The sequence below is a fragment of the Pleurodeles waltl genome, chromosome 9, assembly GCF_031143425.1.
Source record: "Pleurodeles waltl isolate 20211129_DDA chromosome 9, aPleWal1.hap1.20221129, whole genome shotgun sequence".
Lineage (NCBI taxonomy): Eukaryota > Metazoa > Chordata > Amphibia > Caudata > Salamandridae > Pleurodeles > Pleurodeles waltl.
The window spans coordinates 189,972,494-190,000,407 of NC_090448.1; positions in this window are offsets into that span (position 1 = coordinate 189,972,494).

Here is a 27,914-nt window from a genome sequence, read left to right on the forward strand (position 1 = left end):
TCTCTCTGCGCAATACAAATAGGTTAAGTAGATCCTTTTCAACTGTCATCTAGGAACAGATGCCATATGTTGGGGACAATCAAAACAATTTGCTCTTCCCAATGTGACAAGGTATTCCCTCACAAAACTGAGCCATGAGATTCTTCATACATAATCTTAAAACAAACATTCATATATTAATTTATGATTAAGGGAAGTCTCTTGATTGCTCTAAACAGAATGCCGTAAAATGACTGAGGGCAGCCTAACACAATCTTCCAGGTAACAAAGACCGAACTCAATCTGGCACAAATAGCCTGAGAGGCTAATGGGGACTGAAAAAAGCCTTTTCAGAAAGCCATTTTCTTTCACACCAGCCCCAGAGGTGACAGTGGGGAAACAGTGTGCCTCATAAATAGCAATCATGGCATCCAAAGTTTTGGAACCCAGCATCCTTGAAAATCTAAAAAGGACCTTGGAGTTTGATCAAACTGTAAACACCTAACATTGATAAGAGGGCACCAAATACGATCAAAAGGAAGACCAAAAGAAGTAAATGTCTGGACTTTGGAGAGTTTTTCGTCATGGGTATGATACATCCTCAGACCTAGATGAGCATTCTTCATAACTATCACATGGGACTTGGTTCATTAAACCCACGTCATCCATAAAGGAGACAAATTTATTTAACAGCTTTTGAAGGACAACCCCTGTCCTTGACATTAGAGCACAGTCATCTGCGTGAAGAAGAGCAGGCAACTTCTTGGTGTCCACCCTGGGTATGTCTGCTCCTTCATCTTTCAACCAGTTGTCTAGATCATTCATATGAAGACAGAAAAAGAATGGTGCCAGAACACACCCTTGACTCACACCACGCTTAATCTTGACAGGATCAATGCACTTCCCATCCACACCATATCTAATACGACCAGTAACAACCTCATGCAACTTTGCCAATTAGTGAACCAAAGTGTCATCTATACCCATGACTAGCATTTTATTCCAAAGCTTACCCCTGTTCCATCCATAATGGCAAGATGAAGAAAGCCCTTCTTGGCCAAAGTATATTTCTTGGTAATCAAATGGAGATAGAGGCACTGATAGATAGTACCAATGCCTTTCCTGAATCCATATAGCTCTTCAGAGAAACAACTTTTCTCTGCCACCCAAGATTCCAGATGACACAGCAGAATCCTTTCCAGGATTGTACTAGTTGAATCAATTAGTGAAATAGGGTGATAGCAACGAGGGACTGCCCTGTCACCTTTCTCAAATATTTGCACTATTACCATCACTTAAGAGGGTCTATAAAAAATATGGAACCTAACGTTTATTAGTATGGGAGCCCACAAATCAATAATAAGTTAAACAGGGACAGAATCAGGACAAGGTGCCTACTTTTTTGCAATCTGCTCCAATGCATAAATAACCTCATCTATTGTGGGACGCAGTAACTCAATATTCACCTGGGGGTGATCTAGCTGGAGGGTGTCTAGAAAACTTTCACCAGCAGAGCCACTCCCATAAACCTCTGAAAAATGCTCCACCTATTTTGAAAGGGTGATTGTAATATCAGTTGGCATATTATGAGAGTCAGAAAAATAGGGGGCATTAACAGTTTTCCAGAAAAGCCGGGCATCATTTCTTTTAATTGCTTCAGATAATTTTTCCCAGGCTTGTCTCCTGATCAGACCTTTCCTCTCAGCAATTTGCTTGTTTATACTTTGCACTGCAAGTTCTTACAATCCCCATATCCCTAGGCACATGTTTAAGGCCAAAGATGAGATCTTTATGAGCTTTTGAACACCTGCCATCAAACCATCTCTGCAGCTTTGGCTTCCGTGTCTACCCCTCAAATGTTAAAAGGCTTGAGACACTGTGACAAATTCCTTCAAAGGCCCTGCATAACGAACTTGGGGTCGGATTCAGAGTCTAAGCACACCATAAACGTTTCCATAGTTCTCTTTATTAAATCTCTCAGGGCAGCTTCAGTGTCCAGCATCACCCATTTGTGCAAGATCCCCTTATTCCAATGGAAGGTTAATGGGAAAACACTGGGAATATCAGCCTGCCTCTCATTGTCTAGGTCAAGGTAAATTAATAAGGGCTAATGATCACAAAGGCAATTTGGAACTATGGCAAAGTCAGAGGCCGTGCGCCTATAATGAAGTGGTAGTGCAATAAAATCAATGAAGCTACCCCTGCCTCTTCCAAAGTAAGTAATCTCATGGATAGTATTCATTCCTACAAAATCAATTGCAATAAACAATGGATAGATATTCAAAATAGAGTTCAAAGTGTCTCTACAAGGAGTGTGCTCAAAATGTGTGTAGTCCACTACCTCACAACATATCGTTCCACATATAGTTTTCATGGAGATAGGACATAATCTGCAATTGAAATGCCTTCCCCAAATTATTGAAAAGTCCATTTTGAATTCACACAGGAACTTACTGAATGTATTCTCAAAGGAGGCAACTATTTCTGGCATAGTAAGAACAACATTAAGAGGGTAAACATTAATGACAACCAACATTTCCCTGAATTTTACCCAAAGTATTACAATCTGAAAAATTATTAAACCTTTTGAGTATTGTCAACCCAGAAGAGGTTGTAATCAATGTTAAAAGGCATAGTTTATGATGGCCTCATCTTGAAGGCATGGCTGGGGTGTGAATAGGAAGAAACGCATTTATGAACACGTCCTCATGGGACCAGGTCTCCTGTAGGCACACAATGCTATAGTTCATGAAAGTATTAAACCATTCAGCATTATCTAGTTTCCTAGAAATTCCATAAAATGCAGATTTATTTGGGGCTGAAAACTATGGAACTCTAAAAAGATCCGGGTCTAGGTGCTACATAGTTATTCATGACAGAGACTGCCTGACAATTGCCAAAATTTGGTAAAATAGCCTCTCATGTAGGCAAGTTCCATTCATCAGTAGGAAGCAAAGGTTATGTCATTGAAGCAGTTACTTGTGTGGTCAGGCCTTGATCAACACTAACCAACAGGTGCTCTAGAACCTGTCATGAGTTGGACAATGAGTAGTGCCACGCTTCAAGGCAATTGAGTCCCCGGCTGAATTCTCTCTCCCATTATTGAGATCTATGGGGGTCTGCTCTGACCGGCTAAGATGTGAAGGACTTCCTGCTTCCAAGTCTGCATTACAGATTCAAACACAATGTTCTATGGAGGAGAACTGGTTGAATGATTGAATTTAAAAATACTACAGGCATGGGAGACCCTGGTGTGGGGCTTGAATACATTTGGGTCTGATGGCTTGTAATAGTACCCCAGTGGAATAGCCATGATGGATCATGCTGGGGACAGGTTGTAGACAGCCTTTCCAAAAGGGTCCTAACCACCCATTCATCCCTGAAATTAATAACTATACAGCCACCTTGTTCTGTTTTTGGAAAAGGGCCAGACAAATAGATCTGGTGCACCAAACATAACTTACTGGATATAGTATCACAATTAAAACCATCTGTTGACCTGGTCAGCCAGTGCACCACCTTATTATTCAGCTGGTACACACCTTCCGAAGCCTTGGAGTCCAATAAAGGAAAATTCTTAAAACTATTACTAGAAGTGGAGCCGCTGGAGACAACTGAAATATCCTGCTGGTTGTTGCGCAACCCAAGCTCCAAGCTCCGAGCTGTGGGAACAATTTCCCCCTGATGCACGAGGTTGAAGCAGATGTTTGCTGGTGACCCTTAGAGCAAAAAGAAGTCATAAATTGGCCTTCCATCTGTGCACTATGTGTGCTCAAATTAGGATCAGGGCCACCATAAGACTGATTTGCCTGGGGTCCCTACTTACCATCCAGTTGAGATGTAGGTGCCTCCTCCCAATAGGCTGCCAGGTGGACATATTTATGAGATTGCATAGGCTCTGTAGCAATAACATTCCTCCAGATATTGCCTTGGTCAATCAGGGTTTTTATTGCGGCATCTTTGCTTCTAAGTGTGTCAAACAATGGTTCAAAGAACCTTGGACAGAACAGTGTCAGGAAAAGCAGTAAAGAGGGCAAGAGTTGCATCTTCCCAGCCACCTATCATCCATGGGCACCTAGTGGAATGTTTTATCAAATCAGAAATGTCATCTTTTTTTAATTCACATGTTTTTTTGGAGTTGGCAACTGGTTTCCTCCAAAGATTTTTGACTTTGTTAAAAGGGGGAGAAATTGCTAATCTGGTCTTTTCAAACTGATTACTTCTGGTGTCAATCATAAGATTATCATTATAGATACATGGATTAGTGACTGAGGTAACTTCATTACTTGTGGTTAAAGAATGTGACTGACTGCCACTGACATCCACGGGATATTTGAGAGTTCTCTTTTAGTGGCCCCCAATAGCTCCTCCTCACTTTCAATCTCACTTTTAATAGCCCCATGGCATTGGCTAAAAAGTCTGTAATAGATGCAGAAGAGGGGCTTTCTTTGGTGGATCGGGTTGTAGATTTCCTTTTCCCCATTGCTCCTACCTTGTATGCTTCCCGATGAGCCACAAGGAACAGGCAAATTACAGGGCATAGAGGGTTGGCCTAACTCAGCCTCGTTTGGCCATGGACGGGTGCAGATTGGCCCACTCTTGGCCCAGTCTTTGCCTAGGAACATGCGTGGGTGTGTCTTGCACTGTGGGAGAGCCCAAATGTTTATAAAGGCAGGTACCTGACCAGTTTGCTTGGGCTGCTGGTCAGTGAAGTCCTTCTGCAACCAGCCCCACTCAGGCCCCTCTGTCTCCTTCAGTGATCCCACGCGGTGGGAGAGCCCAAAGGGTTATAAAGGCAGGTGCCTCTGGGCATCTGCTTTGAGGGCGGACCAGGTGGCTTGGGCTGGTTTTCAGTGTAGTTATTATGCACCCAGTCCCGCTCAGGCCTCTCTGTCTCCTTCAGTGGTCCTGCGTTGCGGGAAAGCCCAGATGTTTATGAAGGCAGGTGCCTCCGGCCATCTGCACTGGGGGGTGGACAAGCTGGCTTGGGCTGCTGGTCAGTGTAGTCCTTCTGCACCCGGCCCGTCTCACGCTCCTCTGTCTCCTTCAGCTCAAAGTTAAAAAATGTTCATCTTTGGGTTGAGTTTGCGCTATATAAAGATCAAATTCTGTGTATATGCTGTTCTTTGTGTTGTCACTGAGAAAGTTGCAATATGGCTTCTTCCTTGACAGCTGGGCTCCAAGGGCACCAATGTGGAGTAGTTCCAGTTAAGGGTTGCAGGAGCAGACGAGGTGGTAGCCAGATGGGACACAGGGGGTTGACAAAGCTCTCTACATGTCCAGGGAGCCCTGCGGTGACGACTCTCAGAGGGGCCTAGGTTGGAAAGCCCCGGTACTCAGAGGGGTGTATTTAAAAGGTGATTGAAAAAGGCCTTGACACATGAGGATTGCTCTTTCTTCCTTTGCATTCTTGTAGTGTTGGAGAGTATAATGCCTTTCCCATGATTGATGGGAGTTACAAATCAGTTCCTAAATGTTAGTCTCTACTGTTCTCCTAAACCTCACTGTTACAGACAATTTAAATTCAAGTCTACGAGTCTGCTTTGTGTCAACATTATTTTCAGTTTGAGAAGGAAAATCAATGTGCGTCCACTTGAACTGAACCAGTTGCAGCAGAAAAGCCAGAAAATGATTCTGCCGAAAAGCATGAGCGCTACTTCACACTCACAAAAGTGAAATAGAATACTGGCTTATCCAAAGTATCCTGCGTTCCTGAACTGCCCAAGATGTAAGTGCTCAGTTAAAGGTGCTTGTTAGCTAAGTTACAAAATGGAATTCCAATATATATTCCAAGTAGGCATTACTGAATTCCTGTCAACCTCTGAAAAAAAGTGACAGTGTATGTTTGTGGTTTGACTGCCATGGAACATACGACTTATCTAAGAAAGAAGAACATTTTAATTTCTGGTCCTCTTTAACTGTTTCGAGGCAACTCTGAATTGGATTGTCCCCAATTTCACACTGTTTCTAGATATAAGCTAGCCTTGTATGTTATCTCGGGGTTAAGGCTCACTAATTACTTCAAGAAGCTCTGTTCAGCTTTGCAGAGTAATATTAGCACCAGAGGCTGAATATCTTGTTTGACATTAACAAGTAGGGAACATACTAAAAAATGGAGCAAGAGTCTTGCTGCTTCTGCGACGTGAAAATGAGAATATACATCCTAGAATTTTGTTTAGATTACCTTTTACAACCCTCTGTACTCTTCTGGATAGTAAGGTAGAGAAGACAAAAGCTAACTTAGGAAACAGCTGTGGGCTAGAACTTAGGGCCCAAGTTAAATAATAGTGTCCGGGCCGCCCTCCATCGTCTAGCGGAGGTCCTGACAGCCAAATTTTGAAATATCCATTGAGCCAACGGACATTTCTAACATTCACAAGGACCACTGTCAAGACAGTTCTGTGTATGCATTTTAACTTTGACGTATGGTTTTGTCAAACTTGATTGAGTCAGAGAGCAAAATTACAAAGTTTTTTAATTCTCAAAAACAAGACCGCATAGTGTTTTATTTTAATAAAGAAATAGAATTTACCCCTCACCATGGAAGTCATTATTATAGGTGGGCATTATTATGTTTTTACTGTCCTTTACCTCCAGGGATTTCCTGTCTGTGAAGGGCAACAAAAATGACTATTAGTCCTCCATTCTAAATTTGGAGGGATGACATATAGTTAGGGACATGTTTACAAGGCTCATGGTGCAAGGCGGTGCAGCCAGTGCCTTGATGCGGTGCCCAATGCCACCAAGGAAGGGCAAAAATGTGCTGTATCTACAAGACACAGTGCATTTCTGTCCTCTACCCCCACGCTGGTGTACAAATTTCTGGCATGTACCAGATGCAAGGGTGGTTGCATTGTGGGGATGATTGTTTTGCGCAGGAAGGGACGCCTTCCTGCACAGAAATAATCAATGGAAGTGAATTTCTCCTTCTATGTGTGTTGCACAATGCGGTACACAGAGAAAGAGGAAAAAGTGGGGAGAAATAATGTGCACCACTCTGGTGCCACCCCTGGGGAGGCGTAGGCTTTTTATAAATTCCCAGATTTACTTAACCTTGTAAATCTGTGAATGTCTCAAAATCCATGGGAGTTGAGTGGGAACATCTACGCAACACCCATAGAAATACCTCCCTGGTGCAAATTACGGCAACGCAGCAACTTGTGCTGCATTGCCTAACTCTCTATCTACAAAGCAAATAAAGCCATGCAAAGTGGTTTACTGTGGCCTTGGAGTTGTGGGTGTACAGCCTGAATTGCTTGTACATCTCAGAACGTGACTGACTGGTGGCACAGGCCAATTGTAAATATGGGCTCTAGTTCTAAGATGAGCATTACTACTCCTTCTCTGCTGTGGGCATACTTTTTGACAATAGTTGAAAAGTTTGGCCACTGCAGAGCAGGAGTAGTCTCTGCCGCTGCCAAACTATGGCCCACCCACTTTTATATTTGGCAGGCAAAACATTTTGTTGGCAGGAAGGGTATCCATTACAGTTGCAACAGAGTACCACCAACATATAAATTGGACCCTTTGTCAGTGATTTTTTTTAAAGGAAAAGTACACAGCACTAAATATTATGCACAAAAGCAATAGAATTTACCTAAAGGCAGGAGGAAAAATAGCATGCATGACACTGTAGTTCTGGGGTATCGTGACCCTAATCTCTATGGGTCAGATGTATCAAAGGTTTTTCACCCATTCTGTGTCTATGGGAAAATATGTTCGAACATGTGGCCATAAATTCCCAATAAACTAGATCTGCCTATAGAAAATCATACAGAGCAGTTAATGAAAGTCAATCCCACTGTCTTTGTCAAGGCTTTTCATATTGTCAAAATCAGGCCTACAGCTTTTCACAATACTTTCAACATTCTATGCCATAAATCCAAAGGTGTTAGCACAATCATAACAAAATATTGCCCTCATTACAACCCTGGCAGTTGGTGATAAAGCGGCAGTAATACTGCCAACAGGCAGGCGGTAATAAATAAGACACATACTGTCCTGAGGTCCTGCTGACGCAATTTGGAGGAGGTGAGACCTTGCCTTCGCTGAGAGCGACAGTACCCCTGTGCACCATGTCTTCTTCACCTCCTGAGGCCTCTGTGCACTATTTGCTAAATTCCTTCGTGCACAGCCTGGCCCAGGTCCCCAGCACTCTATCCTGTGACGTTCAACTCGCTGAGTTGACCTCCGGCAGCATGGGACCCTTCTTTGTAGTGCTGCACTAACCGTGTTTTGCACCTCTTTTGTCCCCATGTCCTGGGACTCCTGTGGGTGCTGTCTTGCATCCTGAGGGCTCTCTAAAGTGCTGGGAGCCCCCTCTTCCTTCTCACATAGAGTTGAGGTCCCAAGGTCCCTCCTGGGTCCAGCCAGTGCCATTTTGATGCAAAATAAACATTTGTCGCAACCAAGGCTTGTTGGCGACTTCTAACATGAAATCACATCTGCATCGATCTCCAAGTTGTGTGACATCTTTTGCATCATTCATCTTAAGAAGTTGCCTTATATCTGGGTCACAAGATGCACTTTCAGACCGTCCCCCTTGCATATAACTCTCGCTATCCTCACGTAGTCTTAGGAATATTTGCACTGATTGGTGAGAGCCCTGCATGTTTTTCACATGTTCCTAACCCACCTATACTTGGAAGGTTCACCTCAACACCTGACCTGCTCATTCTTAATCACTTTTAGCCTTGAGAAAGCCATAGGTGAACACACCTGAGAGGGTGAAACACATGTCAGCTGTGTTTGGTGTGTAATCTTGAAGTTTCTTCCAAGATTGAATATCACTGAACTAAACAATAAATATATTTGAATCACAATTTATGGACTGGATGATTTTTTGACTGCTGACAAGATGGAATCATGTAATACTATCTTCACAGTACTATTTAAGTGGGTTCTTAATCTCAATATTCACAGATCTTTTTCATCCTGCAGGAACCTGTTGGCATCTTCCTAGGGTGCATTCCTACAGTCTTCGCCCAACCGGGGACTCTTCTTTTGCACCCTCTTCTGGTTTGGCAGGGGCTCCTGTCCTTCCTGGAACTTCCTTCGACTTCTGGACTTAGTCCCCTTCTTTTGAAGGTTTTCAGGTCCAGGAATCCAGAGTTGTTGTTTGCAGACTTGGTTGGTTATTGCAATAATCCATATCACAAGGTGTATTGTGTCCTAAGGAAACTTGCAGTACTTTACTCCTACTTTTTTGGGCTCTGGGGTGGGGTAATTTACTTACCTTTACTGTCCCAGTGATTCTGCACACACTACACTTGTCTAGGGAGAAACTTGTGATTCGCATTACACTTTCTTAGTATATAGTTTGTGTTGCCCCTAGAACTATTTTTTCCCATTGCATTCTATAGCATTTCCTATTGTTTCCACTATCCTATGTCTAATTAATTGCCTTATTTTGGTGTCCAGTGTATATATTGTATATAATACTTACCTCCAGAAGGATTATTGCCTCTAAGATATTTTTGGTATTGTGTCACCCAATAAAACTACCTTTATTTTTGGTAACACTGAGTATTGTCTTTACTTGTGTGTAAGTACTGTGTAACTATAAGTGGTGTTGCATGAGCTTTGCATGTCTCCTAGTTCAACCTAAGCTGCTCTGCTATAGCTACCTCTATCATCCTACGATGCTAGAACACTACAACTTCACTAATAAGGGATATCTGGACCTGGTATAAGGTGGAAGTACCCAAAGTACCCACTACAAACCAGGCCAGATTCTTACAGGCATTGTGCCCATTGAGCTTCATCCTGTGGAGGATGGGGTGAGTGGATGGCTTCTCCACTGGTTCTGGAGGGGCCATTGAGCCCTGTGATGCAGATCTCGGGGAGTGCAAGGTCACAGTCTCTCACCTGGGTGTCAGACCCACAGGATTTGCTGGGGCCAAGCCTCACAACAGCCCATGTAGGCAGGACTACACACTGTCCCCCGGCAGTGACGGCTGCTCAGTAGTGGTAGTAGTGGTGCTGCTGGTGGAGCTGGAAGTGGTGGGGGGAGGCTCTAGCCCATCCCCTGCAGCCTCGGATGGTTGCCCACTGGGGCTGCTGCTGCTGGCGGAGCTGCTGGTGTCGCTGCTCACAGTGGTGGGGGGAGGCCCCAGCCCATCCCCGGCAGCCTCAGACGGCTGCCCACTGGGGCTGGTGCTGCTGGCAGTGGTGCTGATGGCGGTGCTGGCAGTGATGGGGGGAGGATTCAGCCCATCCCTTGCAGCCTTGGATGGTTGCCCACTGGGGCTGCTGCTGCTGACAGTGGTCTGGTGGCGTTGCTGGTGGCGGTGCAGGTGGCGGTGCTGGCAGTGGTGGGGGGAGGCTCCAGCCCTTACCCTGCAGCGTCGGATGGCTGCACCACCATTGTTGGTGGTGGGAGCTCTGACTGAGTCCCTGCACCAGGCCCCTTGTCTCTAATCCCCTTGTCTCTAATGCCTGCTGTTGCAGGCCCCTTGCCCCTCCTTCCTGCAGCTGGGGCTGCCTCCATTCCCTTCTGTCCTGTAGCTGGGACTACCTCCTTGCTCTTCCGTCCTGCAGCTGGGGCTGACTCCTTGCCCTTCCTCGACGCACTTGGGGCTGGCACCCTGCCTGTCTGCATGGCTGGTGCCTGGGATCCTTTCCCACCTGGAGTAGTTGGGGACTACTGGGTGGCTAAGGTGCTTGCCTGGGTTTTGACGTCCCTGGACTGACATGAGGGACGGGGGAGGGGTAGGGAAGAGGTCAATGGTGGAGAGGAAAAGCTTCTTAGGGACATTGGGGTGGGAAGAGGGAGATGGTTTGGGAGTGGAAGAAGGGGAGTGGTGGTAGGAGGTGTCTTTCTGCTGTGTTTTGGTGCAGGTGGATGGGCTGGATGCTGTTCTGAGGTGGATGGGTGTTTCGGTGTCTGAGTGCTTGCGTTTGTGTACTTTGGGAGGAGGGGGAACAGATACAGTAGGAGAGGACACAGGACATGTGCATGGATGTGGTGGTGGTGACTGCCAGTGAGGGGCATGTACTGTTAGGTGTGCTGGTGATGGTGGTAGTGAAAGAGGATATTGTGCATGCAGGAGTAAGTGGAGATGAAACTGGGAGGGAGGTGGACGACGAGGAAGCGGAGGCCACAGTGGAGGCAGTGGATGTTGGTATGCTTCAGGTTGGTGTTTCTGTGAGTTCCTGTGGGATGAAGTGCGGTGCTTGTGTTTGCCATGTCCAATCTTGAGTGTTGTCCTGGGTGCATGCTCATCTGACTGTGTTCTTGGGATAGGTTGGGGTTGGGGGGAATGGGATCGGGAAGAGGAAGTTGGAGGGGGGAGGCTGGAAACAGGGACAATAGCTGCCATCAGAGACTAGGCCAGAGCCTGGAATGATCTATGTTGGGCTGGCAAGCCAGTGTGAATGCCCTCCATGAATGCATTTGCTGTTGCATTTGGGCTGTCACCCCTGGATGGCATTCATAATGGTTGACTGCCCAACACAGATGGATCGCAGGAGGACCATAGCCTCGTCAGTCAGGGCAGCAGGGCTAACTGGGGCAGGGCTTGAGGTGCCTGGGGTGAAGGAGATGCCCACCCTCCTGGGTGAGCGGGCACAGGAAACTCGCTGAGGGGCTGCTGGGAGGGCAGTGCTAGTACGGGAGGTGGAGGCTGTACCTGTAGCTGGGGTGGGCACAGAAGTGTTCACCACCACCAGGGAGCTCCCCTCAGAGAAGATAACTGTGTCCGAACTGTCCCCTCCTGTCTCCGCCATGGTGCTCCCCTCACCCTCTGCCACACTGGTGCCCTCACCGTCGGTGGATTCGACCTCCTGGGCCCTGTGGGATGCAGCTCCCTCCATTGCCAGTGCCTTTGCTCCTCCACCAAATGATGATAATGCACATAAGGACAGGGTGACAAAACAAAAAGGGGGGAAATAGACAAAGGATACACTTGGGCAATGGCACCAACAACACCACCGTTGGCGTACACGACAGCAATGCACTACCAGTCACAATGCTAGTCACCAGCCCATGGATAGGGACACCTAAGGCCAATTGCAGCATACCTGAGACCCACAGACCCCTGCCCAGTAGTGGATGCCTACTAGCTTGGTCAAAGTACTTTCACATCAGAACCCTGCCCAACAGGAGACCTACGCTGTAATGTTAGGTCTGGCCTAGGGACACCCACAGGGACCACACCCCACCCGGATACCACCCCACCAGGCGCATTTTGTATATTGGGGCACTGCACTCACCCCCTTGTGGCTGCTGTGATGCACCCAGGCACCCATCTAGCTCCTGATAGGCTACCACCAGTATGCTGGCTATCAGGGGGGGTCAGGGTTCGATGGGCACCCCTTTCTCATTGGGAAGCCATCCCCAGCTGGGCCTCCATGGTCTTCCGTGCCCAGAATCTCAGGTACTCCCACCGTTTCCGACAGTGGGTGCTCCGCCTGCTGTAGACCCCCAGGGTCCGCACTTCCCTGGCCATTAGCACAGACATGGCTGACCATACATGCTGCACGCTGTCCAGGGCCCATCCACCACCCACCCCCTACATGAGGCCTTTGCACACAGCACTCCATGCATTCACTCACCATGCTTCATACTCAAGGTGTACTCATCTGTTGGTCTGGAGGCCCATACAGCAATCGGTACTGGGGTAGGACCCCATCCACCAGTTGCTCCAACTCCACCAAGGTGAAAGCAGGGGCCCTTTGCCTAGTCACACGAGCCATGGTCAGTTCCAGACACAGGTCACAGCAGCACATGCAGTGTAGGTCATCTCCTGTTGAAGGTCAGGTAGCAAGTGAGGAATTAGATCAAAAATGGTGGTGACCTCTGCGGCGGTGCATACCGTCACCGCCGGCATACATCACCATTGGCCACTGTACCCCATAGGGCCCAATGTTAAACAATGAGGAGTTGCAAGGCGGTTCTCAACAGCATCCGGCAACGGTGCACAACGTCAGTGGAATTACCTAATTTCAACTTGTCCTTCCATACAGAAATTCACCATTTGGACATCTCCAACAAAATACTGTTACAAACACAGCATGCATAGAACTGTAGTGGTTGGAATTAAGAGATTATGACCAGCTGCTCAATATTTTACCGCATAGTTTGCAACCACTGCAGATGAATAGGAGATGGAGACATCCCCCGTGTACAGAACCCTGGTGGACTTGGCTACAATGGATGACAGGCACATTATCCTCACCTATAGACTTGACAAGGCCACAATCACGGAGCTGTGTGCCCAATTGGAGCCTGACCTAATCTCTGCTATCCGTTACCCCACCGGGATCCCCCCTCTTGTGCAATTGCTATCAGTGGTCCATTTACTGGCAATTGGCTCCTTCCAAGTGACAGTGGGCTTGGCAGCAGGAATGTCTCAGCCAATGTTCTCAATAGTGCTGACCAGAGTGTTGTCTGCCCTGATTAAACAAATGCGCAGCTATATCGTTTTCCCCCAGGTGGAGTATTTGTTCACAGTGAAAGCTGATTTCTATACAATGAGACATATCCACAACATTATTGGGGCTATTGGTTGAACACATATTGCATTTGCCCCCCCCTACCGGCAAAATGAACAGGTTTTCAGAAATCAAAAGAGCTTTCACTCCATGAATGTGCAGATCGTGTGTTTGGCAGACCAGTAAGTCTCCCATGTCAATGCAAAGTATCCTGGGTCTGTGCATGATGCCTTTATCCTGAGGACTGGCAGCATCCCAAATGTGATGGCTCAACTCCAGAGGCACAGGGTGTGGCTAATAGGTGAGCCCTGGTCCCCACCCAGTAAATGTTGGTGTATGGGTATGGTGTGGGCCCTAAGGGTTAGTGTGAGGCTAACAGTTGTCCTTCGATATTTGCAGGTGACTCTGGTTACCCCAACCTCTCATGGCTCCTGATCCCTGTGAGGAAACCCAGGACAAGGGAAAGGAACGTTACAATGAGGCACATGGGCGAACAAGAAGAATTATAGAGAGGACCTTTGGCCTCCTGAAAGCCAGGTTTTGTTGCTTCCATCTAACAGGTGGATCACTGAACTGCTCATCCAAGAAGGTCTGCCAGATCATCGTGGCTTGCTGTATGTTGCACAACCTTGCCTTGCATCATCAGGTGCCTTTTCTGCAGGAGGAGGAGGGTGGAGATGGCTGTGTGGCAGCAGTGGACCCTGTGGACAGTGAAGATGAGGAGGCAGAGGATGAGGATGAGGACAACAGAAGTGCAATTATTCATCAATACTTCCAATGACACACAGGTAAGACAGTGTAACTTCACATTTAATTGACAGTTTTTTGTTTGACATTGTCACTGGTAGGCTGTTTTTCCCACTTCCATGGCCACTCACTGTACACTTTGGCATCTCTATTTGCAGATATTGGTGCCCCACTATCGCTTCTGGTGTGTTCACTGCAGCTAACTACAGGTCTTTCCTATGTATACATTACTGTACAGTTGAATTGCAATGTTTAAACCTTGATAAACAAATACATACTTAAATCATTTGAAATACTCCATACTTGTATTTTTTCAACGTAGAGGGGTGATGACGGAGGAAAGTCCAGGATAGAGTCCAGTCTATTTGTATCACAGGTGCCTTGTCCAAGGGGGCATAGGAAGAGGGACAATGGCAGTTCAAGGTGGACAGGGTGAATGAGTGGGACACAAGGGTTACAATCAGGAGAGTCTTATTTCCTGGCTGGGGTCTTGGCAATAGTCTCTGGCTTCTGCCTGGAACGCAGGGAATGTTTGCGGGGTGGTTCTCCTTCTGCACGGGGAGGGGTGCTGGTGGCCTGTTGTTCCTGTGGTGGGGCCTCCTGTCCACTAGCGGCAGTAAAGGTGGAGGGCTGTTTGTCGGTTTGGCTAGTGTCAGGGGCCCGGTGGTGTGCCACTGCCTCCCTCATAGTGTTGGCCATGTCAGCCAGCGCCCCTGCAATGGAGACCAGGGTGATGTTGATGTCCTTCAAGTCCTCCCTGGTTCCCAGGTACTGTCCCTCCTGCAGCTGCATGTTCTCGTCCAACTTGTCCAGTATCTGGCCCAGCGTATCCTGGGAATGTTGATATGCTCCTCCCAGGATCGTGGTGAGTGCCTCCTGGAGAGTCGGTTCCCTGGGCCTATCCTCTCTCTGTCGCACAGAAATCCTCCCATGTTCCCTATTGTCTTGTGCCTCTGTCCCCTGAACCGTGTGCCCACTGCCACTGACCCCAGGTCCCTGAAAGTCCTGTATTTGTGGGGTGGCCTGGGGTCCCTGTAGTGATGAACACACTGCTGATTGATGTGTCCTGTGGACAGAGGTATGGGTCTGCTGGGTGGGTGCTGTGGTCGTGTTTACTGAGGGGGGAGGCTCTGTGGTGGTGTGAGACTGTGTCTGGGTAACCGACTGTCCGGAGATCCCTGATGGGTCAGGTTGGTCATCGAGATCCAGGCAATCAGAGCTACTGTCATCACTGTCGGCCTCTTCTGTGGGGGGACTGGATGTTGCTGGCACCTTTTCTCCGGTGACATTGGCTGGGACACCTGTGGGAATGTAATTGCAGTGTTATTGTTTCTGCGTGTGACATATTGTGCATGGGTGTGTTGCCCTCTATGGTTGTTATTGCCCTGGCAGATTTGCCTTTTGTGAGTTGTTATTTGGTGGGCTAGATGTTTCCCTCTAGTATGCATGCTGTAGTGATAGGTGTCCACGCAGGTCTGTAAGTGGTGTCCATGCATTGATATAGCATGCAGGGCTTGGGATTGGGATGGGTGAGATGTGATGGTGGGGTGTTGAGAGGTGGTGGAGTGATGGGAGTAAGGGTTCGGTGGTGGGTATGTGATGGCATGCAGGTATGGGGGTGATAGTAGTATAGAGTGGACTTACCAGAGTCCTATCCTCCTCCTACTCCTGCCAAGCCCTCAGGATGCATGATTGCCAAGACTTGCTCCTCCAATGTTGTTACTTGTGGGGGAGGAGGTGGAGGTCCACCGGCAGTCTTCTGTACAGCTAGTTGTTATCTTGCTGCCACAGAACGTACCTTCCTCCGTAGGTCATCCCACCTCTTCCTGATGTCATCCCTTGCTCTGGGGTACTGTCCCACGGCGTTGACCCTGTTCACTATCTTCCGTCATAGCTCCATCTTCCTAGCAAAGGATGTCTGCTGGACATGTGCTCCAAATAGCTGTGGCTCTACACGGATGATTTCCTCCACCATGACCCTTAGCTCCTCCTCTGAGAACCTGGAGTGTCATTGTGGTGCCATGGGTGTAGTGTGAGTGGTGTGGGTGAGGGTGTGTGGAGTGATGTGTTGGGGTGTGTGATCTAAGGTGAGTGGGTGGTGTATAGGTGATTGTGTTATGTGGTTATGGTTGTGTCGGTGATTTTGCTGTATCTCTCTCTGGTGGCAATGCTTTGTATTCATAAAGGGTTGTGGGTAATGTGGGTGTGTGTTTTATAGTGGTGTGGGTGTGTGGATGTGGTGTGTGTATGGGTGTCAGGTGTGTGTAGTTTGAATTGACCAATGTGGTGTTGTTTTATATGTGTGTGTGTATTTTGAGCATGGTGGTAAGTGCTGCCAATGGTTTACTGCCATTGAATGTCCACCATGGTGATTTGTGGGTCATAATGTGATGGGTGTTGTTCTGTTGGCGTAACAGTGTGGGTTTTGCTACCGCCAGTTTATAACTGACATTTGGGCTGGCGGACTTGTGTGAGTGGCTGTATAGTGACGGATTGGTATGTGTGTGTCATAATATGGTTGACGGTTATCCGCCGCTGCAGCATTATGTTGGCGGCAGTTGGCATGGCGGTAAGTGGGATTTAGCGCCAATGTCATAATGAGGGTATATGTCTTTTAATAGGAAAAAATCAAACCTGTTTTCTTTGATGTCATTTTAACCAACGTGAAAAATTGAAGCACAAGTGAGCATTTCTTATATTGCACCAGATGGAAGAAACATTTGTTCATGACCCAAAACCTACAGGGTCGATCAACCCCCGTGGAGCAAACAAACCAACTTTTATGCGTGACTTTTAGAGTCCAGTTTTTCCAATGGTCACTAAAGCTTCTACCTAGTAAACTTATGGCTAAACCTTTCTTCCTGCTTGAGGGGCACATTTGAAGGTTCAGCTTGATTCCGCATGGCCACTAAACCAAAAAGTAAACTTTGTTGTTCCCCTGCTCTTCTTCGAGCATTGTGTTTAAAAAAAACAAATATGACTAAAAGCCCCTAGAGTTTTTGGTGTGCTCCCTTTCTCGAAGGGCTCCCCTTTGCTGCTGCTTAAGTCTAGTATAACCTTAATTTGATCCTTTTTATTTTTAATGCACATGCTACATCATGTCTGTTACCCATGTGGTCCCCGGCCCTTACCACAGACACCCATATGCAGGAAATACTGTGGATTTCCTGCTATCCAGCACACAAACAAGAAGATTTAATTGAATGTAGGGAAGTTCACCCTTTTGACATAGTCATCCTCACTTGTTGCCTGGTAATTGATGCAAATTTGACTGAAAGTGCACTGGGTTCCTGCTGACTAAGTCCAGAGTGCCAGATCTCTTTCCATAAAACTGTGAAATTGTTCCCCAATACATTTAGCAACCCTGTAAGTCCCCTGTAAATGGTATCCCTTATACATGGGTATCAAAGAGAGTCCACATGGGCGATAGCATGCATTTTGCCACCTTCAGGGGCCTCCTCATATAGCACAGAAAGACAGCCATTGCAGGCGGTGTCTGTGCACAGATAAAAGTGAAAACACAACATAGCACACAGCCCATCTACCCTGTCGCCTAACACTGCATACAATATATGTGAGTCATCCCTACTGCCCTAAGTCAGGGTGCAATATAATATATGTGAGGGCATATCTACACAAACATATATGCCCCTACTATGCCTTTGTCCATTCTCAGACAAAGTGAGTAAACAAGGAAGCCATTTAAAGTACTGTCGGAGTTTGGACTCTTGCTCTAAACAAGACTGCTAGTTTAAGGATGACAGTACTTATGTTTGTAGGCAAATATGCCTATCCTACAACAGGTTGCAACTGTCATCCCAACCTTACCGTTTCACTAGCAGCACCTCACCAAAAACCAAAATAGTAAAAGGTGATTTGTGGCAGCCTTTACGCATGGACTCGAAAGTACGACATCTCAGGGAGTGCTGTGGTTAAACGGAGATGAGCCCTTTCTCACAGATACATCATGTCTCATCCAAACACAGGCAATAACGAAGATGCAGTGAAGTTTCAATAGTTTTCATTTAACACAACTGCAATCTGCAATATGTTTCATGGGCTGCAATGATTAGGATAATGAACAGTGCAAGAAACATAATTGTAAAGACAAGAGTCATTATTACAAAGACCCCCACCATCTTGCAATAGCATGAAAATACATAAGATGTGTAATATGTCCTAATACCCTATCATGATAGGCCTAACCTCCTACCTAAAGGAGAGCTGGGTTTGTTAAACCTAATCTGCCAATGCCATGTCCATGAGATGAGCCCCCAACCCTCGTTACTTTGGAATGAGGTCTCCATCTCATGCTCCGCAGGGACACGAAGACTGGGTCAGCGTCAAGATGACGTGCAGCATCGATATCAGCAATGGTGGTGATGCCCTCTGGTCTGAATCCCTCTGATTATCTGTCTAAAGTGTGGTGTATTCATACATATCTACTCTGACCCCTGACATAGGTGGGTTCCCAAACAATAGATAACAGGCATGCTTGGAGTGGCAATTAATATAAACAATTCCCTCAAAAGTATAGAGAGGGAAAGTCCCTAAGTGTGAACACTTACTGTTTGTTTGTCTTTGTCACTTGATCTTGATGCCTTAACGCGGTGGCACTGATAATGCAAAGCATAACAAGTGGCCTAACTGTAAACAAGGCAGTCATATTAGAGGAATTAAATAATTAAATGGTCTAAGACAGAGCAAGCTAAGTAGGTTAAAAGTCACGAGGTGACGGGGGTACGAGTCTGCAAGCCGAAGGCTAAGCTAACTCCTTTTATCCCATTAAAACAAACTAGGATTCACTACAGTACATGTGCAGTATGAGCTCCCCAGGTACATGATGGCTCCACTGAAAATAGGGATGTTTGGTATCAAACATCTCATATTAATAAACCCTCACTGATTCCAGTGATTAATTTATTAATGCATGCACCTACAGGGTGCCTTAGAGGTGCCTCCGAAAAACCTACCACTACCCTTGTGCTGGCTGACTAGTTCTAACTAGCCTGCTACTACCACACACGGCTCTGACCCCCAAGGGGTTAAAGTCTTTGGTCTCGGGTGGACAGAAACAAAGCCTGTTCTGGCAGAAGTGTTAGTAAACCCATTGCAGCACGATGACCTTCTTCAAAGAATGCCACTGCCCTTTATATGTAGTTCTGGCTTCCCTTAAAGGAGAGGATGCTGATCCCCCCTGCCAAAGGTGCATTTGGCACCTGGACAGGTGGGAAAATTATTAGTCAGGGCGGTGTGCCCACCTCTCAGGTCAGAACCACCCCTAAGGTGAGCCTCCTGATGTGGATACAATTTCTGAAAGTCTGCCTTCTTGATTGCGGCAGAACTAGGAACTCTGGAACAGGATTATACCCACCTCCCCACGAAGCAGTCATATAGAGAGTGTAGTGACCCCAGCGTTAAATAACACATTGGCTACTACCCTACACTCCCTGAAACATGCCTGAATTCAGCATTTATGGGAGCCTCTGGCACCAGGAAATCAGATTCTGCTGACCTGAAGAAGAAGGCCACTCCAAAGATGAGAAAGACACGATCCGAAGACCAGTGACAGACTCAGTACCATCCCTGCCAGCCTGCCTGCTGACTTCAACACTTGCGAGATAGGCACTTCATCATTCAGCTGCTGAAACTTCCAAAAGCCTGGGAATACTGCCAGCCTTCACCCCAGTACAAGGAACTCTTCTGGAGCAGAGGAGCTGCTTCCTTGAACCTTTGCAGATACCTAAGAAACAATGAAGAGGACTCCAGACCACCAAAAACCCAATGCCAGACATCATCACTGCACTAATGCCCCTAAGCCTGAATTGAAGTGGGCCAATGGTGCCAGCGTGGTCCCCAGCCTCTTCAGAGACAAAGTGCATTCTGGGTTTCACCAATGCAACCTTCACACCAATGCCTGCAACCTCTTTGTGCAGGCCCCCCTCAACCGTCTGTGGTGATGGCAATCCCAGGGTCTTCTGCGCCTGTGCACTCTGATGCCCCTGACCAAGGAGAAGAGGACCACTGGTATCCCTGCATCCCCCAAGCTTGTGAGACTTGAGCCCACTTGTAGGTTCAGCCAGACTGGTCCCCCAGTCCATACCGGCAACCTGTTTCTGTGGCCCACCCTTTACCGCGTCCACCTCGAGCGATAGAAACCTGACCATCCAAAAACCCTCTGCACCCTGGTGGCCTGGACTGAGGAGAAGAGGACCACTCATGTCCCTATATCACCAAGCATCGCAAGAACAGAGCCCACTTGATGGTTCATCCTGACTGGATCCCCAGTCCTATCCTGCAGACTCTTTTCAACCTGATCGATCCCCATTGACCCTGGACAAACAACACTGTACTGACCTCTACATCCTGCCACCCCAGTGCCTCCCAGTGTGACCCGTTGGTGTAGCCCTTGACCCTGTTCATATCTACCTTAAGTCCAGGAGATTGGTCCCGTACATTGCTGCACTCTACATTATGCAGTATTTGTTTCTCCTCCATAGGATAACATGCAGCTTTCAAGATTTGCACTGTGTTAACTTTTCTACACTTTAAAGATTTTTCTTGCAAAACGTATTTACCTGATTATATTGATTCTGGTGCCAAAACATAAATGAAGATACTTTGTTTTTTATAAATTGGTGTGGGTCTCCTCATTGAGCCCTGTGTGTCATTTATTGACTGTGAATTTTTGCAGATGTCTAGCCCTCCTTTCTAATAAGCCTAAGGCTGCTCAACCACACTACCTCCTGAAAAGAGCACCTTGGGTTTGCTAGGGTAAGCCCCTGTTCTCTAATGGAGAACCCTTGAATCTTTGCACTAAATATCTCATTTTGACATGTCACATAGAGAGCCAGCTTCCTCCAGTGAGCAAATTCCTTTATATCAGTTTCAATTTGTTTTGTACTATAACCCTTAAGTGCTTTAATTGAAATACGTTTTGCTGGGCCTTACATTCCTACAACAACCATGACTCATATAAATAACTTTCAAACCCACTGGCACATTTCAACCTGTAGTAACATCTGTCAAATTCATGTGTGCCCCTTTTCTTTTTTATTTGGACTTGAAACAGTTGTATTCCGAACTTTTGGCCAGCAAGAGCATGCAGAACATTTCTCTTTTGCAGGTTCTTTTCCATAACTGTATCATAAACCTTTGGCTATTTTGTTAGATTTTGAATTATTTATGTCAGAGTATGGACTCTTAAGAATAAAATGTATTGCTATATAAAACATATTTTTAATGACAATGTATGTTAGTCCTTGCAACTGTGGCCTAAGGTAGTAGGCCTTTACCCCAAAGAAATCTGTGCTAAGTATAAAAGATTCACCAAACCAAAATTATACTCAGAAAAGTAAGCAATTAAATCCCATACAAATTTGCTAAATTTACTATAAAAGGGAAGTATTAAATAAAAAGAAGGGCCCATAAATTGTCAAAATCATATTAAGGTAACCTGAAATGTTTTTGGAAGTATGAAGTACTGCAAGGAAAGCACAGTGCAGCAGTGGCAGCTGCAGGCTAGGATCTAGATGCAATTTCAAAGACACCACAATGGAGCAAGAGCCAGGTACTGCTAGGGGGTCTACTAAACAATATATTTACCTTGGGAAATAGGGAAGCTATTTAGAGAGTTATGAATGCAACAATATAAGCCAATGGTAGCAATCGGCTAGGATCTAGATGCAATTTCAAAGAGACCACAGTAGATGAGGAACCGAGTATTGGAAGAGGTCATACTAAATAAAATATGTACATTGGGAAATAGGGAGGCTATTTAGAGTTTTACGGATGCCGGATACCCTACAAAAAGATTCACAGATGTCCTGACTGCCCTATTTAGAGGATATTGCTTTACCACCAACCACTCAATAAATCCTTTGTTTTTTTCTGTAAGTCAAGCTCCTCAGGGGGGACAACACAAGATGCATTAGCAGGTGAGGGTCCATTTTATTTTGGACATGTTGTGCATGTGCTCCTGTCTTAATCTTCAGTTTTCAAAGGGTCTGAGCAAGGAACAGCTGAGTTCTACAGGCAGAGAGCTGATTTTAAGGTTGACCAAACGTTGCCTCTTTGTCGCGGTACAAAGTTTTTTCTTGAGACATTCCAACATTTGTACATCTTCAGACGCTCCAGTAAGGTAAGGCTGGATGTTGTAGCCAGGCAATTCTGCCCAAGGCCTAATACCCTATACCATAAAGTCCAACTGAAAAATTGGATAAGCCTGCATTCTGTCCTACAAGGGCATAACTTTTGTGCATATCCTCAGTTCCTTGTACTGGTCCTCAGGAGCACCATGACAGAATATTGTGGAAAACAACATTGATTCACAGAAATCTCAACAAAAAAATATTGATTACATAAATATTGCCGTTCTATGCTTTACCAAAAAACCCAACAAGCATTAATGACAATTGGCATCAAATATATCTAAATGTAGCAATATTGAACACACAAGTTTTGAAACACAATGTTACATATGCTATTTATTTGTACACAATGTCGAAAATATCAAGACATGCAATATTGACTACAATAATATTGCCAAAAATAATTTAAAATATGTTAGACTGTAAACCCTCTTTTAAACAGGCTTTTTAAAATGTAAATCAGAATACATATACTAATAAAAAGAAACACATTATAAAATGTAAAACATCATTGTAAGAAAATAAATCTCACAAGGACATACAACAATTATGAAAATTAATTTAATATTTAAAATTATCAATTTAACAAATGGGAGCAATTGAAAATAAAATAACAATACAAATTAGCATCCATCAAAAAACGAGATAACTGAAAACAATTCAAACTGCACACAAAGTAGCCAATAAATGTTACTGTAAATTGAACTGCCCAATAAAAACATAAACATAATCAAGTGACCAGTATAAAAGAATTGCCCACAACCTTGCTATTTTTGACATTAAAAACATAACAGTTACAAGAAATGGACACTCTGCAGGACTGTACTGATAGAAGTGAGAGGGAAGAATTAAAGAAAATAGCAAACAACATTTACATGAAATTAAAACATAACTAAACTGCAATATTGCCCTACATAACTGTAAAATGCAATTGTGTAAACAAATTACTAAACTTTCTGTTTTATTAGTTATATCACCCCTTAGATATTAAAGAAACTTTTCAACAAAAACAAGTCCACCCCACATGTAAACCTTTAAATAACTTTAACAGTAAGTAAAATGAAAAAAAGTGATACAAATATGTTAAACTTATTCCTTTGAATATTGGTGTCAGCCAATAGCAGACATCCATACTACTTATGCAGTGCAACTGTTGACCATTGGCGATCACTGGGGGGGGTATATAAAGGCCCCTCTGGTGGCAATCTGTCCCGGGATGGGCAGAAAGCCTCCTAGTCAGCGGGCTTAAACAAAAAAACACATTTAAGGGTGAAGGCTACCCACTAAGGACATACCTCTGCCCCCACCCCTAAGAAAATAAGGTGACAGTTGTTATGACTCCCTCCCCAGAGGACAATGAGGACCATTGTCTGAAATCTGCCTCAAAGGGGCAGAAAGCCCACTAGACAACAGGAAATTTTGCTTTTTAAAAAATACAGGGTGGGGTATGCCCACCATGGGCGCTGCCATGCCTCACTCCCAACAAGAAGACAGACAGTCTTTCTGGCAGAGGGTTCAGATTGGGGTAATTACCACCGATTTGTCATCCCAGTGGGGCAGAAAGCCCACTTGACACCAGAGTCAATAAAAAAAAAATATATATAGGGTTGGAGGCTGGCCACTATGGACATGTCCATACCCTAACCACTAAAAAAATGGTGAAAGTCTATCTGCGGCTCCTGGGGGGGCAGATGAGGGAGATTGCCCTCAGTCTGACCCCTGTAGACAGAAATGTCACTAGACACTAGGGAATGTCTTTTGAAAACATATAGGGGGTTATAAATACTTTGGAGGAGGTGTTAATCCGTCCCAAATGTGACGGATATACCACCAGCCGTATTACGAGTTCCATAGGATATAATGGACTAGTAATACGGCTGGTGGTATATCCGTCACTTTACCGTCACTTTTGGGACGGATTAATACCTCCTCCAAAGTTGTAATAACCCCCATAGTGGCGGGGACTGCCCACCATGTGCATGGCCATTCCTCCACCCCAACAAGAAGACAAAGAGGCCCTCATTACAACATTGGCAGAAAATCTCGCTTACCGCCGTGCAGAAGACCAACACACTGCTGCGGTGGTGGAATTCTGCTACAGCTATTACGACCCACAGCTCGGAATCTGCCAAAATCCAGACACACACACAAGTCCGCCACACCAAAGGTCAGTGATAAACTGGCAATAACAAAACCTCCACCGTCACGCCAACAGGAATACGCCCACACTATCACGACCCACGAATCCACGTGGCGGTCTTTCAACCGCGGTATTCCATTGGCTTTGAGCAGGTAGGTCGCTTCCTCACTCCCTTGCTGCTGCCAGCTGCCTTTTCTTGCCGACAGTCTTGTGTTTGGCCCTCCCTGTGTTTCTGGTATTTTTTTCCCCGTAGCTGCTGTGTCCCTGCGGCCCGCCCCCTCCCTCCTCGAATTTATTTTCTTCCCCGTGGTTTCCCGCGTGGTGCCCTGCTGCCCCGCCCCTCCTGCCCTGCGATTGGTTTCCTTCCACCCCTCCTCCCAGCTGCCACTCCCTCCCACCTCCCCTCTTATGCCGCCCGCAGCGCGGACGTGCCAAAGGCAAGCCCGTCTGTGCCTGTCCACGCCTGTCCGTGACAAGACCCCGCCCAGCGCCAGACCCCTGGCCAACATGCACCCCGCGCCACCATTCACCATTACACCACTGACGAACTCCACACCCTAAACCCAGGACGCTTCCCTATCTGCTTCCAGTCCACACCAACGCTCACCAGCGGACCCTTCTCCTGCAAAGCCTGCAACTTCACCTGGAACCTATTTCCCGAACACCATATCAAAACAACAGACAACTGACTAAGATGCATCATGCTGAACACCCGCTCCATCCACAAACATGCAATTGAACTCTGGGACTTACTGACCACACACACGCCCGACATCGCATTCCTCACCGAAACCTGGATGAATCCTGCCTCGGAACCAGACATAGCAATAGCTATACAAGAAAACTACAAGATCACCAGAAAAGACCGCAAAAAAAAAACAGGAGGAGCAATCGCCATAGTCCACAAAAACACCATAGGAGTCTCCACTAACTCCGACGACATCATCAAGTCCGCCGAGCACCTCCACTTCACAATCTACATAAAGGCCAACAACACACTCAGAGAAACACTGGTCTACAGCTCCCCTGGCCCTAGACCACAGTTCTGCAACGACATCGCTGATACCATCAGCTCCAAAGCCCTCGCCTCAACGGACTACATCCTCCTCAGCGACCTGAACTTCCACCTGGAGAATAACAACGATACCAACACCACCAACCTAATCGACAACCTCACCAACCTCGGTCTCAAGCAACTCGTCACTTCACCGATCCACTCTGCAGGCCACACACTCTATCCCATCTTCTCAGCCAGCAACCACGTCTCCTTCAGCCGCACCATAGAACTCTACTGGACAGCCCACTGATGCATCTATTTCTCCTACCAAAAACCAGTCACTCACCACCACCGCACAAAACCTCCCAGACGCAACTGGAGCAAAATATCTACGGACCAACTGATCTCCACCCTCACCCGGAGCCCCCCTCTCGGGACCCCGGACCCCAACACAGCCGCCACCAACCTGCATCACTGCATAGAAGACTGCACCAAGACCTTTGCACCGCTCAAAAAACACCTATACACCCCCCACAGAATCAAGGCCAGCTGGATCACCCCAGATCTACAGGACTCCAAACGACTATGCCGCAGAATGGAGAAAACCTGGAACCGTGACCCTACCATCTCCAATCTCATCGCCTTCAAGCATGCCCTACGCAGACATCACCAAATGATCCACACCGCCAAAAGGACCCACTTCAAAAACCGCATTGACACCAACGCTCACAACAGCAAAGAGCTCTTCGGCATCATTAAAGAGCTCTCCACCCCCAGGGCCTGCTCCAACGAACCCCCGCCATCACAGGAGCTCTGCAACTCACTCACAACCCACTTACGCTAAAAGATAGAAGAAATCCACAACAGCTTCAACACCCAAACCCACCAGATAGCTACAAACACCCACGAACCCTACGCTCAAAGCAACACCCACCTCCTCCACACCTGGACCCCTGTCAACACAGAAGACACCGCCAGCACCATGGCTTCCATCCACTCCGGATCACCATCGGACCCCTGCCCACACCATATCTTCAACAAAGCTCACACCATCATTGCTCCCCATCTCTGCAACACCATCAACAGCTCCTTCGAATCAGCCACCTTTACAGAGAGATGGAAGCACGCAGAAATCAACGCCCTGCTAAAGAAACCAAAGGCAGACCCTGACGACCCCAAGAAGTACCGACCGATCTCCCTCCTCCCCTTCCCAGCCAAGGTCATCGAAAAAATTGTGAACAATCAACTATCCCGGTTCTTGGAAGACAGCAAGGCACTCAACACCTCCCAAACCGGATTCCGCAAAAAACACAGCACTGAGACTGCACTCATTGCTGCCACAGACGACATCAGGACCATGCTCGATGAAGGAGAAACAGCAGCACTCATCCTCCTGGACCTCTCCGCAGCTTTCCACACAGTATGTTATCACACTCTCCGCACACGCCTCCACAATGCTGGAATCCGCGACAAAGCACTGGAGTGGATCTCATCATTTCTCATGGGCAGAACCCAGAGAGTCTGCCTCCCGCCGTTCCTGTCAGAAGCCTCCGGAATCACCTGTGGTGTCCCTCAAGGATCTTCGCTCAGCCCCACACTTTTCAACGTGTACGAGGCCCCCCTCGCCAACATTGCATGAACATACCACATCAACATAATCTCCTACGCTCACGACACTCAGCTCATCATCTCCCTCACGAAAGACACCACTACTGCAAAGAACAACCTTCACAACGGTCTCCACGCCATTGCCAGCTGGATGGAATCAAGCCACCTAAGGTTAAACACAGACAAGACAGAAATACTCATTTTCGGCACCAACCCTTCAGCTTGGAACGATTGCTGGTGGCCCACCTCCCTAAGATCCGCACCCTCACCCACCACCCACGCAGTATCAAAGAGGATCACCTTCAAAATCCTCATCCACGCACACAAGGCTCTCCACAACACAGGTCCCGCCTACCTCAGTGACAGACTCACCATTCACACCCCCACCCGCAACATTCTCTCCGCCAACCGCGCCTTCGCCTATGTTCACCGCATCCGTTGCACCACCGCCGGAGGAAGATCATTCTCTCACCTAGCCGCCTAGACCTAGAACTCCCTACCGCTCCACCTCCACCTGACCCAAGACCTTCTATCATTCAGGAAACACCTCAAGACTTGGCTTTTCGACCAGTAGCTCTCTCCCCCCCAGCGCCTTGAGACCCCACTGGGGGAGTAGTGCACTCTATAAATCCCTGATTGATCGATTGATTGATTAGCGGTACACACCGCCGCGCTCAAAATACACACACATTTACAAAACACAACCACATTGGACAATTCGAAATACACATACCTGATATACATACACACACCACTCCCACACACCCAATACAATATAAAACACACACCCACATCACCCACAAACCCTTACTACCAAAATTGCGAAAGAAGGCCAGAGAAAGACACCACCATCAACAAC